Source organism: Pristiophorus japonicus, chromosome 8 (genome assembly GCF_044704955.1).
Source record: "Pristiophorus japonicus isolate sPriJap1 chromosome 8, sPriJap1.hap1, whole genome shotgun sequence".
Lineage (NCBI taxonomy): Eukaryota > Metazoa > Chordata > Chondrichthyes > Pristiophoridae > Pristiophorus > Pristiophorus japonicus.
This window is the reverse complement of record NC_091984.1, coordinates 118,329,806-118,343,088: the sequence shown is the minus strand read 5'-3', so window position 1 is coordinate 118,343,088 and position 13,283 is coordinate 118,329,806. Positions and strand designations below refer to the sequence as shown.

Here is a 13,283-nt window from a genome sequence, read left to right as displayed (position 1 = left end):
GACCACCAATGCATCTACTATTTCTAGGGCCACTTCCTTAAGTACTCTGGGATGCAGACTTTCAGGCCTTGGGGATTTATTGGCCTTCAATCCCATCAATTTCCCTAACACCATTTCCTGACTAATAAGGATTTCCCTCAGTTCCCCCTTCTCGCTAGACCCTCGGTCCCTAGTATTTTCAGGTGGTTATTCGTGCCTTCCTTAGTGAAGACAGAACCAAAGTATTTGTTCTCCATTATGAATTCACCTGATTCTTACGATAGTCCGATCGCTTCATGGCCACTTTTATTAACAGCAGCTTTTTGTTTACAGATTATTTTATCATTCTGACCTATTACATTCAAGAGGAATAATGGCATCCAAATTTATAATCAGAAACCGTAACAGAAAATCTCTCCACTTCAACAATGCAAAAATGTGGAACTAGACGGAAAAGGTTAACTGAAGAATTACAGGCAGAAACTGTCCAACAATCAGCACACAGATCTACCTGCACAATTGCTCAGAATTGTGGCTGAGAGTTCAGAACCTGCTTGCATGGTTTTAGGAAAGGTGAGGGTTGAGATAGCCGTATTGTGCCACTAGTAATAGTGAGTTATGTAATGAGGAATATTCAGATCAAACCACTTCAGTCGGAGAATCTTACTTACAGCAGCCTATCATAGCATTAAAAAAGAAAGAACGGCATTTATATGTCACCTTTCAAGACCTCAGGTGTCTCAAAGCCCTTTACAGCCAATGAAGTACTTTTGGAGTGCAGTCACTGTTGTAATGTGGCAAATGCAGCAGCCAATTTGTGCACAACAAGCTTCCACAAACAGCAATGTGATAATGACCAGATAATCTGTTTTAATGATGTTGGTTTAGGGATAAATATTGTCCAGGACACTAGGGAAAACTCCCCTGCTCTTTTTCAAATAATGCAGTGGGATTTTTTACGTCCATCTGAGAGATCAGACAGGACCTCGGTTTAACCTCTCATCTGAAACATGGCATCTCAAACAGTGCAGCACTCCCTCAATATTGCACTGGTGTGTCGGACTAGATTGGTGCTCAAGTCTCTGGACCTGGAATTTGAACTCTAGGGGCTGAAAATGCCCCTTTTCTATAAGGCCCATGGTCGCCTGACGGCCACGGGTCGATGCGGACAGGCCGCCGAGTCGCCGCCATTTTTGATATTGCCCTCCTTTACTTTCAGAGCGGTGTAGGGGACCGCTCTGCCCATTTTCCCGCCGCGTCGTGTGCGCACCGACCCCTTACCAACCGGCAGCGACCCCTTTCCGAAATTGCCCCGCGGGAGCTGTGCCGCCGCCGGTTCGCTGCCACTGTGACTGGGCAGCGCGGTTGCCCTTAAAGGGGAGGTGGCGTTGCCGGTGACTCCATGTGATTTTTTTTTGTCGACCGAGCCACTAACAGGCCCACTGGCACCCCTTCTTGGTTGCCCACCCGAAACCCTCCCTGGTGGCTCAGTGTTTGCCGCTAAAGTGGCTGCAGAGTTCGCAGCGGACCTCCCCTTAAACTGACGGGGAGGGACGTTGTGACATGCCAGCGCGATGACATCATCAGCGCGGCGCTGATGACTTGGAACGTCAGCCACTCCGTCCCGACCTCACTTCCGCCCCTCTCCCCATGCCAACATCGCTCCCACCGGAAACATCACCCAAAAAGCTGAATTTCTCCGGATTGTCCACATCATGCATTGGGGCAGACGGAACACTAGAAAAGCGGTAGGTGCAACCCATTTCGGGCGAAGGGCAATTTCGGCCCCACAACCTTCGTACTCAGAGGCAAGAGAGCTACCCACTGAGCCACTGTTGACAAAGGTAGTCATAACTTCAGTTCGTCAGTGGTGTGCCTGTAAATAAGTATATTTTGACCAGAGGTAGGCTTTTGTTATCTGTGAAATTCCAATCAATTGGAGGTCTTCACTTCAATGACAGACTGCCTTTTTGTAGTCCTCCCTCACAGATGAAATGGAAAATTCTATCTTACAGCGAATACTATGGGAAACATGTGCTATTTATTAATCAGAATTGACAGCCTCCAGCACAATATAAATAAGATGCAAATACGTTGCTTTCATGTAAAAATATTAAATTAGAGATAAAAAAGATTCTTGATTTTATTAAATTCAGATAGTACTTGCCATGTAAGTGACTGAAATTTTTAAAAATGGAATAAAAACCTTTCCTTCCCTCTGTCCTCCCCAAGGGTATTGACTCCTGGGTTCAGGTGTTAGCTGCCCTCCGGTGCTTTAAATGTGTGAACCTAAATAGTGACTATTAGTTGGCTATTCAACTGTGGTGTGCATCACAGCCCGATCGAATTCTATCCTCAGCAGAATTCATGCTTCCGTACCTAACAGCATGAGTCACTGAATAGCAACCAGGAGGGGCAACCCTGGTTGATATTTACCTTTATGATTCCAGGTACTGCAAGGTCAATTGTAACATCTCTATTTAAAATCAACCTACTCAGTACTAACCACAATCCAGCAAGAGACTCACTAGGCAGTGCATCAACCAACCAAGCCACTGACTGAGCCCAACATTCACAACTACATTCTAGATAGATTTATGAAAGGAAGCAGAAGATATCACCCGATTATGAATTGTACCAAAGCAGTTGCTGCCACTCCATCCACCTTGATATGTGCATCAGTTTCAATACACAATAGACTGGCATAGTTGTGGGACACTTAGTGACACTTAGTGTAATGCCATCAGGCATACCTGGTCTGCCAGTCAAGATTTCCACTATGCCAACAGCGGCAGGCTCAAAGCATAAGATTTTATGGCTTTGGGCGGGTGTCCTTGCTGCCTGCTCAGTAGTGCAAGTTAAAATTCAGGATGATGGGTTGCTGGTGGCTTTCTGGCGGGTACATAACCTGGGCGATTTTAACTGCCCCCGGTTTCACTGGCAACTCAACAAATACTGATGGCAACTCCTCTTTAAAAGGAAAAGATAATTACAGGACAAATTCAGAGAACTGAGGAAGCCTATGGTTGGAGCAGCTCTTTACATGGTAAAGTATTTTGGGCCTTATTATAGCTGATGCTACAGAAAAAAACAGCAGCATGTTTGAAATAGAACAAAATGCTCCCAGCACTATGGACATTGAAACCTACCTATTTCTAACTGATATTGTTGGACCGGTGAGATAGATCACGAGAGCAAATGGTGTTAATCAAAATGTCACTGGCAGCTGAATATTGGGCAAATGTTTCAGGGAATGTAAAGCTTTCAGATGATTTTGTTACAAAAGGGACTTTTGAACAAAATGATACATGATAAATGGAATCTAGCAAAAGTTATACTGTGTTTCTGACCGGGGATAAACATTGGGCAATAGAGTGTTGTGTAATGGAGCCATTTTGGGGGAAGTGCATCCGGGAGGACGCTGAGCTCCTCGAGTCTTGTTGCTGAGAGCATGCAGAAATTAAGCGCAGATAGCGGAAGGAACGTGCGGCAAACCAGACTCCCCGCCCACCCTTTCCTTCAATCACTTTCTGTCCCACCTGTGACAGAGACTGTGGTTCTCGTATTGGCCTGTACAGCCACATAAGAACTCATGCTAAGAGTGGAAGCAAGTCTTCCTCGATTCTGAGGGGCTGCCTAGGATGATTTCTAATCAGGAATAAATATGTGATGGGTGCATTTCATAACAAAGGGCGAAGAGGCAGGCACTTTTGAACAAAATTATGCTTGTGCTAGATTCCATTTATCATGCAGTAAAGTGTTTTCCTGACTGGAGATAAACATTATGGAATAGAGTATTATGCAAAAGAGGCATTTTCTAATTAGGAATAAACATCTGTTGGGTGGAATTGGATGGCGATGCAATGATCACAGTCCAAATCCAATTACAATCTGATCAGATATTTTCTGCTATTTGGATCTGTGAAATGGGAGTTTGGGCGAAGCATTGTATTTTCTTGTCAGCTCACTGCTGATCCAAGCACTCAAATAGAAAATTAGCTTGGAAATGTCCCTGGGTGACTCAATTGGTAAAGAAAGTATGTAGCTGAGAAATAGACCAGAAGATATGATTCCCAGTCTGTGGTGAGATAGCTGATCACCCAAGAAAAATAAGCCAATTGCCCTGTTTCTGCTCCGTGTGACAAACCTCTGTTGGAAGGTGCAAGTATGTAGATGTAGGGCTAGGACAAGGTTAGGCTCACCTCCATTACTGAATACCTTGCCCAATACTATGCTACACTTGGGTAAGATATTGGAGGGCAACTAGCATCTGTGGGACTGTACTGTAACAGGAGGTAACACCTTCAGGAGACATGGGAAGAGAATTAGCATAGAAAATTGGTGTGGTATAGAAAATATAAAAGCGATCATTTGGGGGTTAAAGTAAATATTTATTCATCAGTGAAACAGCTGAGTTAGGAATTCTATGAAATGTGAGAATGAAATGGGAATTGTTTGTTGAATTTCTTGCCTTAGGAAAGGATCTTGTTCCAATTAAGTGTGCTGTTTTGCAGAGATGACGGTACAGAATTCTTACACATATATCATAGGCAGTCCCTTGGAAACGAGGATGACTTGCTTCCACTCCTAAAGTGAGTTCTTTGGTGGCTGAACAGTCCAACATGAGAGCCACAGACCCTGTCACAGGTGGGACAGACATTTGTTGGGGGAAGGGGGGTTGGGACTGATTTACCACACGCTCCTTCCGTTGCCTGCGCCTGATCTCTTCACGCTCGCAGCGTTGAGATTCGAGGAGCTCAACGCCCTCCTGGATGCACTTTCTCCACCCAGGGCGGTCTTCGGCCAGGGACTCCCAGGCGTCAGTGGTGATGTCGCACTTCACCAGGGAGGCTTTGAGGGTGTCTTTGTAATGTTTCCGCTGCCCACCTTTGGCTCGTTTGCCATGAAGGAGCTCCGCATAGAGCAATTGCTTAGGGAGTCTCATGTCTGGCATGTGAACTAAGTGGCCTGCCCAGCGAAGTTGATCGAGTGTGGTCAATGCTTCAATGCTGGGGATGTTAGCCTGGGCGAGGACACTGATGTTGGTGCGTCTGTCCTCCCAGGGGATTTGCAGGATCTTGCGGAGACATCGTTGGTAATATAACTCCAGCGACTTGATGTGTCTTCTGTAAGTCGTCCATGCCTCTGATCCACACAGGAGGGCGGGTATTACTACAGCCCTGTAGACCATGAGCTTGGTGGTAGGTTTGAGGACTTGGTCTTTGAACACTCTTTTCCTCAGGCGGCCAAAAGCTGCACTGGCGCACTGGAGGTGATGTTGAATCTCCGCATCAATGTCTGCCTTTGTTGGCAAGAGGCTCCCGAGGTATGGGAAATGGTCCACATTGGCGAGGGCTGCGCCGTGAATCTTGATGACTGGGGGGCAGTGCTGTGCGGCAAGGACAGGCTGGTGTAAGACCTTTGTCTTACGGATGTTAAGCGTAAGGCTCATGCTTTCATATGCCTCGGTGAATACATCGACTATATCCTGGAGTTCAGTCTCCGAATGTGCGCAGAACAAGGCGTCGTCCGCTTACTGCCGTTCAACGACAGAGGTTTGGGTGATCTTGGACCTGGCCTGGAGGCGGCGTAGGTTAAACAGCTTCCCACTGGTTCTGTAGTTTAGTTCCACTCCAGCGGGGAGCTTGTTGACTGTGAGGTGGAGCATGGCAGCGAGGAAGATTGAAAAGAGGGTTGGAGCGATGATGCAGTCCTGTTTGACCCCAGTTCGGATGTGGAATGGGTCTGTAATGGATCTGCTGGTAAAGATCACGGCCTGCATGTCGTTGTGGAGCAGGCAAGGATGTTGACAAACTTTTGGGGATACCCAAAACGGAGGAGGACACTCCATAGACCCTCACGGTTTGCAGTGTCAAAGGCCTTTGTAAGATCAAAAAAGATCATGTATAAGGACTGGCGCTGCTCCCTGCATTTTTCCTGCAGTTGTTGTGCTGCAAAGATCATGTCCGTTGTTCCCCATAGGGGACGAAATCCGCACTGTGACTCCGAGAGGAGCTCCTCGGTCACAGGGAGAAGACGGTTGAGGAGAACTCTAGTGACAACCTTCCCAATGGCTGATAGCAGAGAGATTCCTCTGTAGTTGCCAGAGTCGAATTTGTTCCTCTTTTTTAAAATGGTCATGATCACTGCATCTCTGAGATCCACCGGCATGCTCTCCTCCCTCCAAATGAGAGAGATGAGGTCATGCATCCGCGCCAACAGCGCCTCTCCACCATATTTTAGCACCTCAGCAGGAATTCCATCCGCACCCGTAACCTTGTTATTCTTGAGCTGTTTTATGGTTTTTTCCTACGTCGTGCAGCGTTGGGGTTTCACTGAGGTGCTGGCGGATTGCATGCTGCAGGATGGAGTTGAGAACACTCGAGTCAAAGACAGAGTCTTGATTGAGGAGATCTTCAAAGTGCTCCTTCCAGTGGGCTCTGACAGCCTCGGTGTCCTTGATGAGTGTTTCCCCGTTCTTTGCCAGGAGTGGCGTGGGGCCTTGGGAATTTGGACCGTAGGTGGCCTTGACTGCAGTGAAGAATCCTCGTATGTCGCTGTCGGCTAGTTGTTATATCACCTGTGCTTTCTACATCCACCACCTGTTCTTTAGGTCCCGGGTTTTTTGTTGGACCTCAGCCTTGAGCCGTCTGTAACATTGCTTTGTAGCTCCCGAGTTTGGTTGTTGTTTGAGGCTCAAAAATGCTCTGCGCTTACGATCTATTAGTTCTTGGATATCCTGATCATTTTCATCAAACCAGTCCTGGTGTTTTCGGGTTGAGTAATCAAGTGTCTCTTCGCAGGCACTGGTTATGGAGGCCTGGAGGGCAGACCAAGCGCTATGGGCATTGAGCATCTCAGGGTCATCAAGGTATGCCAGATTGGCTGTGAGACTGTATAGGGCTCTCTTAGCTGGGTCTTTAAGTGCCCCAGCATTATTTTTTTTGCGGCACTGCTTCTGCTGTCCCCTCTGCTTTGGGGCAATGTTAATGTTGATGATGGATCGGATTATGCGATGGTCCATCCAGCAGTCGTGAGCTCCCGTCATGAAATATCACAAATATGGTTTTGAAACAAAAGAACATCCTTTAATGTCACATGGGAACAGTCAAGCGATGAGAAATCTATGAAGCCCCAAGGAAAATGTACTTGTGACACAACTCTCTCCACTGCAGAGGTTTAAAAATATTCGTGACTTTATTGCACCAATCAGAGTGGAAAGGAAAATCTGCAAACTCTGGATGAGGATGGGGTAAAGGGGAAAGAGATTGGTTGAAGGCGACAAGTATAATCTCTGTCTGTGAGGGAATCATCGTTACAACTGCCTGACTGAGCAACAAAGCTCCTGTCACACTTAAATTGAACAGTTAATTTTCTCCAGCGCAATACCGCTGAAGACGAAAACATACATGGCGTGCAGCTTTTTTTTTTTACTTACATTAAATGAGTTTTACTTCTGTTACAGAAACATCCTGTTCTGTAGCTCCCTCTCCATCGCTTGCTGTGCAGCACAAGGGGTTTTGTCACTGTGGACTGGTAGGTTTGGTGCAGCTCCTCAGAATGGAGTCAGCAGCGTTGATAATCCTAAAGTTAAAACAAAACAGAATGAACAAAATATCTGTTTTACAGCTAAAACACTGTAAAGTCCTGAGGCTTGAAATGAACAGACTTCCTTTTGTTTCCTCCGATTGATTTGCTGCAGACAAGGTGATTGCCCAGCTTTTCCATTTAACTGTTGTTCACTGTATTTCATGACATTTAAAAAAGGAATAGTCAGAGGATTAATGCAAGTATATTACTTGTGCAAATGATATGCACTGCCATATTAAAATGAACTTCATTAATGTCATGCATGAACTTAAAAGGAAATTTCCACTTCAGCGATCACTGCATTTGCCGACAGTGCAAAATCGGGAAATTGTCCATCCTGAGCGATGATTTTCTGTCCAAGGTTGTTTTTGAATAGATAAAATCCAGGTACACCATGAGATTATCTACCTAATCATGACTATTATTAGACTCCACATTGGCGGTGTGTATAAAGATAGCTCAACAACGGGACTAGTATCATGTTTCACCGATAAGGGTGCACTAAAAGAAAGAAAAAGAAAGATTTGCATTTCTTTTGCACCTTTCACTACCTTCAGACATCCCAAAGTACTTCATAAATAATGTAACCACTGTTGTAATTTAGGAAACGGGGCAGCCAATTTCTGCATGGTAAGGTCCCATAAACAGCAATGTGATAATGACCAAGTAATCTGTTAGCTTGCATTTATTTCCAACACCAGATTTATAATTGGTCCCCTTGGAGGACAAGACTCATCCAACAGTTTCTCTGGAGTGTGTAATTAGATCCTGCCTGCCTAAGTAATCAATTACTTTACAAAGTGTAATTTGAACCATTCTGACTGCCAAGATCCAGACAGAACAGAGCTCACATAGACCAGAGAACAGGGATCATCCTCGAGGGTTAAGACCTTCTCCCACCCCCAAACAAGTTCCTGCCCCTAAAACAAATTCAGAACCTTCCTCCTACCCACCAAGTTTCTGACCTTTACCCTCCCCAACAAATTCCTGACCCTGATCTTCCCCCCCCACTCCACTAGTTCCTGACCTTCTCGCCCTGCCCAAGTGCCTGCCTTCCCCCCCCATCCAAGTTTTTGACCTTCCCCCCCCACCAAGTTTTGACTTTCTCCCTTGCCCACGCTCCTGACCTCCTCTCCCCACCCCCCCCCCCACCCCGGCAAGGTCCTGAACCTTCTCCTGCCCAAGTTCCTGACCTCCTCCCTCCTCCCACGTTCCTGACCTCTCCCTCTCCCCTTTCTCTTCCCCCCTCTGATCCCCTCTCTCCCCCAAATCCTCTCACTCTCTTCCACATCCGATCCCCTCTCCTCCCCAAATCCCCTCACTCTCTTCCACCTCAATCCCCCCTCCTCTCCCCTCTGATCTCCCCTCCGATCCCCTCTCCTCCCCCCTCCGATCCCCTCTCCTCCCCCCTCCGATCCCCTCTCCTCCCCTCTCCGATCCCCCCTCCTCTCCCCTCCCCTCTCCCCTCCGATCCCCCCTCCTCTCTCTTCTTCCCTCCGATCCCCAAATGGGCTATTACAGCCAGTGTCAGTAATCTGCAATGAAGTTATTACTTTCCTTTTTTCATAACTTGCTTCAACAGTTCTACATAATTTTGGAATACTTTTTATTATTATTGCAACATGTACTATTTCTCTAAACGATTCACCACAAACCAGAAAATCAGTAATTATTGGCAGATTGTCTCAGTCATTTTAAGATACTAAATTAGAGCCTGAATGGTTATTATTGAAACAACTTACATTGATATAACATCTTTAATGTAGACAAAATATCTCAAGGCGCTTCAGAGAAGCGTAATTAAAGGAAAATAAAATTTCAAGCCAAGAAATTAGGAGGGGTGACTAAAAGCTTGATCAAATAATTGGTTATTAAGGAAGGTTTCAAAGGAGGAGATGGCGATGGAGTGGTAGGGTGGTTTCTGGAGGCAATGAGTTTGAAGAAACGGTATTGCCAAACAGCCTTAGCAATACATTTAGGTTAATTTGAAAAGTTTTTCATTAGTTCAAAAATAGCCAACCTATAACTTTATTTCCACATACATACTAACTAAGTCTGTCCGATACAAAAAGAGTTACCACACTGGAGATTGTGGTGCTGCCATTGCTCGAATACATCTGAAGTGACCAAGATATTGAGAAGCAAAGAATGCAATTTTGAAATCCAGATATTTTAAAGGGTTTAAAAATAAACAACATTATTTAACAGGATTTTAAATGTTTAAATTATTGAAAAAATTAAATTTTTCTGTCCTTTAAAAGTCCTATGCTGATAAAAACAGGTCTTACACCTGCTTTTATCAGACGTAAGAATTTCAAGGGCATTCGCTGGGCAGAAATTGGGCAACTCGCCAAACTCTCTGCCCACAGAGGCCCTTTAGTTTCGGAGGCATGAGATCTGTTAAGAGGATTCTTGACAGATTGCAAGTTCTGGGTTTAGGCGCATGCACTTCACATATCTAAACCCAGGATTTGCGGGGCCCCTACGGGAGTGTGCGCACCTCGTATGTGCCCACAGGGGCCGGGAATTCAGGGTCACAGTGATTTTTGAACTAATGATGAACTTTTCAAGAAGAAGATATGGTTCAATTACATAATAAAGATTTGGCGTATAATAGATTATGATCAATGTAGCAAGGGAGGTTGGATGTTATGAGAAGAGAAGAGAATCACTGACCTTCACTGTCATGTATGTAACCATCATGCAACGGTAATCTTAATGTAACTGTAACCTTTATGCAACTCCTGTACACTGTACTTATACCCTTGAAATGCACACCCTGACCACAGGGGGTGAACTTGTGGGAGACACTCCTCACCTGGGTTTCCAGGTATAAAAGGGGAGGTCCCACCCAGGGTCAACACTCCTTGGTCCTGGCAATAAAGGTTAAGGTCACGTAAGGTCTGTGTCTGCAGTACATGCCTCGTGTGAATTTGTAATACGGTGCAGGGACACCACACTTGGCAACGAGAAACGGGAATCACCGAACCATGAGGATGGTTACTGTGTGGGTGAGGACTGGGACGACTTCGTGGAAAGACTCCAGCAGAGCTTTGTCATGAAGGACCGGCTGGGAGCGACAGTGGCTGACAAGCGGAGGGCGCATCTACTGACCAGCTGCGGACCACAGACGTATGCGCTGATGAAAGACCTGCTCGCACCCCAAAAGCCAGTGGACAAGTCCTTTGAAGAGCTCAGCCAGCTGATCAGTGAGCATCTCAAGCCGGCGAGTAGAGTACACGTGGGCTGGCACCAGTTCTACACACACCGGCGTCGGGAGGGACAAAACATCTCGGACTTTGTTGCGGACCTGCGGCACTTGGCCAGTCTCTTTAAGTTCACAGATGCCTGCAGTGGGGAGATGTTAAGGGATTTCTTCATTGAGGGCATAAATCATGCCGGGATTTTCAGGAAACTCATAGAGACCAAGGACTTGACTTTAGAAGGGGCGGTGTTGATAGCTCAAACCTTCATGGCAGGGGAAGAGGAGACCAAGCTAATTTACGCGCGCAGCCCTGGTCCCAACGTGGCGATGGACCAGGGAGTTAACATGGTGAACGCGGCTCAGGACCCCGCAGGCAGGCAAGGGCATTTCGAAACCGCCCAGGCAGCAACAAGCTCTAGGGTGGGCCCGCAACAGTGACAGTGGAAAGGGGATCGGCAATTCATGCCATCATGAGGAACAATGCGTCCCGCGATGGGACCATTAACACCCACCATCAGAGTGCTTAGAAACAACCAAATAAGCAATCAGAGAGGAATGCCTGGTAACAGTCCTTTTTGTTAACAACAATCTCAGCTCATGCTGGAGGTGCGGGGGTAGACATACTGTGAAAAGCTGCAGGTTTCAGCAATATATTTGTAAGATTTGTAACGTCAGTGGACACTTGGCCAGGATGTGCAAAAAGGCTGTAGCAAGGCTAATCTGAGAGACAGAGGAACCAGACGAGGGGTCTGCAATGCAGGATGAAGCCTGGGGAAAAACCATAGATGCTGAAGTTCAGCGGGTCCATGTGGTTGATGTCCACAGCTCATACACTAAAACGCCACCCATGATAATGAAAGTTTTATTGAATGGCATCCCAGTGCACATGGAGCTGGATACAGGAGCTAGCCAGTCACTTATGAGCGCCCAACAATTTGAGAGACTATGGCCACACAGAGCTAGCAGGCCCAAACTGGAACGCATTGACACGCAGCTACGGACGTACACCAAAGAGATCATCCCAATGCTAGGCAGTGGAAACTTGGTGGTAACACATAATGGATCACAGAACCGGCTGCCACTCTGGATCATCCCAGGAAATGGGCCCGCGCTCTTGGGGAGGAGTTGGCTAGCTGAGATGAATTGGAAATGGGGGGGATGTGCACGCCATTTCATCTGTGGAGCAAAGTTCATGCTCACAGGTCCTACAAAAATTTGGGTCACTGTTTCAACCCAGTGTCGGAACGTTCAAGGGCACTAAAGTAGTGATACGCATCACTCCGGACGCCAGACCAGTGCACCACAAAGCAAGAGCGGTGCCGTACGTGATGCGTGAGAAAATTGAAAGTGAATTGGACAGGCTGCTCAGAGAGGGCATAATTTCAGCTGTGGAATTCAGCGACTGGGCAAGTCCCATCGTTCCTGTCCTTAAAGCAGATGGCGACTACAAAGCCACCATCAACCGAGTGTCGCTGCAAGACCAATACCCGCTCCCGAGAGCGGAGGACCTTTTTGCCACGCTGGCAGGTGGCAAGCTGTTCATGAAGCTGGACCTCATTTCGGCCTACATGACTCAGGAACTGGCTGAAGAATCCAAGCTTCTGACCACCATCACAATGCACAATGGATTATTTATCTACAACAGGTGTCCGTTTGGCATTCGTTCGGCGGCAGCCATCTTTCAGAGAAACATGGAAAACCTGCTCAAATCCATTCCTGGCACAATCGTATTCCAAGACGACATCCTTATAACGGGTTGAGACACCGAGGAACATCTCCACAGCCTGGAGGAGGTGCTACGCCGACTGGACCGGGTAGGCTTGCGGCTGAAAAAGGCCAAGTGTGTGTTGAGTTTTTGGGCAGGAGGGTTGCCGCAGACGGGATACGGCCCACTGAATCAAAGATGGAGGCGATCCGCCGGGCGCCCAGGCCCGGTAACATGTCTGAGTTGCGATCGTTCCTGGGACTTTTGAACTATTTCGGGAACTTTCTGCCGACTTAAGCACATTGTTGGAGCCGTTACACATACTCCTGTGTAAAGGTTGTGAATGGCTTTGGGGGGACTGTCAAGAACGGGCTTTCAATAAGGCGAGGAACCTGTTGTGTTCTAACAAACTGTTGACTTTGTATGACCACTGTAAAAAAACTGGTTTTAACATGCAATGCATCATCCTACGGGGTTGGGTGTGTGTTGCAGCAGGGTAGTGATGACGGCCGACTCCAGCTGGTGGCTTATGCCTCTAGGTCACTCTCTCAGGCAGAGCGTGGATACGACATGGTCGAAAAGGAAGCACTCGCTTGTGTTTACGGTGTGAAAAAGATGCACCAGTACCTTTTCGGTAGACGGTTCGAGCTAGAAACGGACCACAAGCCGTTAACATCCCTGTTGTCCGACAGCAAGGCTGTCAATGCCAATGCGTCAGCTCGCATACAGCGATGGGCTCTCACGCTGGCTGCGTATGACTACACCATGCGGCACCAGCCAGGCACCGCAAATTGCGCTGACACG

General features: G+C 46.9%; 1 protein-coding gene across 2 annotated transcripts in view; it reads right to left on the bottom strand.

Annotated features, from left to right (window-relative positions):
• ddr2a (discoidin domain receptor tyrosine kinase 2a) overlaps positions 1-13,283 on the bottom strand; it is a 235,491-nt gene that overhangs the window by 177,550 nt on the left and 44,658 nt on the right. For both annotated transcript variants that reach the window (XM_070887349.1, XM_070887350.1), the window contains exon 2: positions 7,418-7,563. The gene's annotated coding sequence lies outside the window, so the exon portion shown is untranslated. The remainder of the gene's footprint in view (positions 1-7,417; positions 7,564-13,283) is intronic.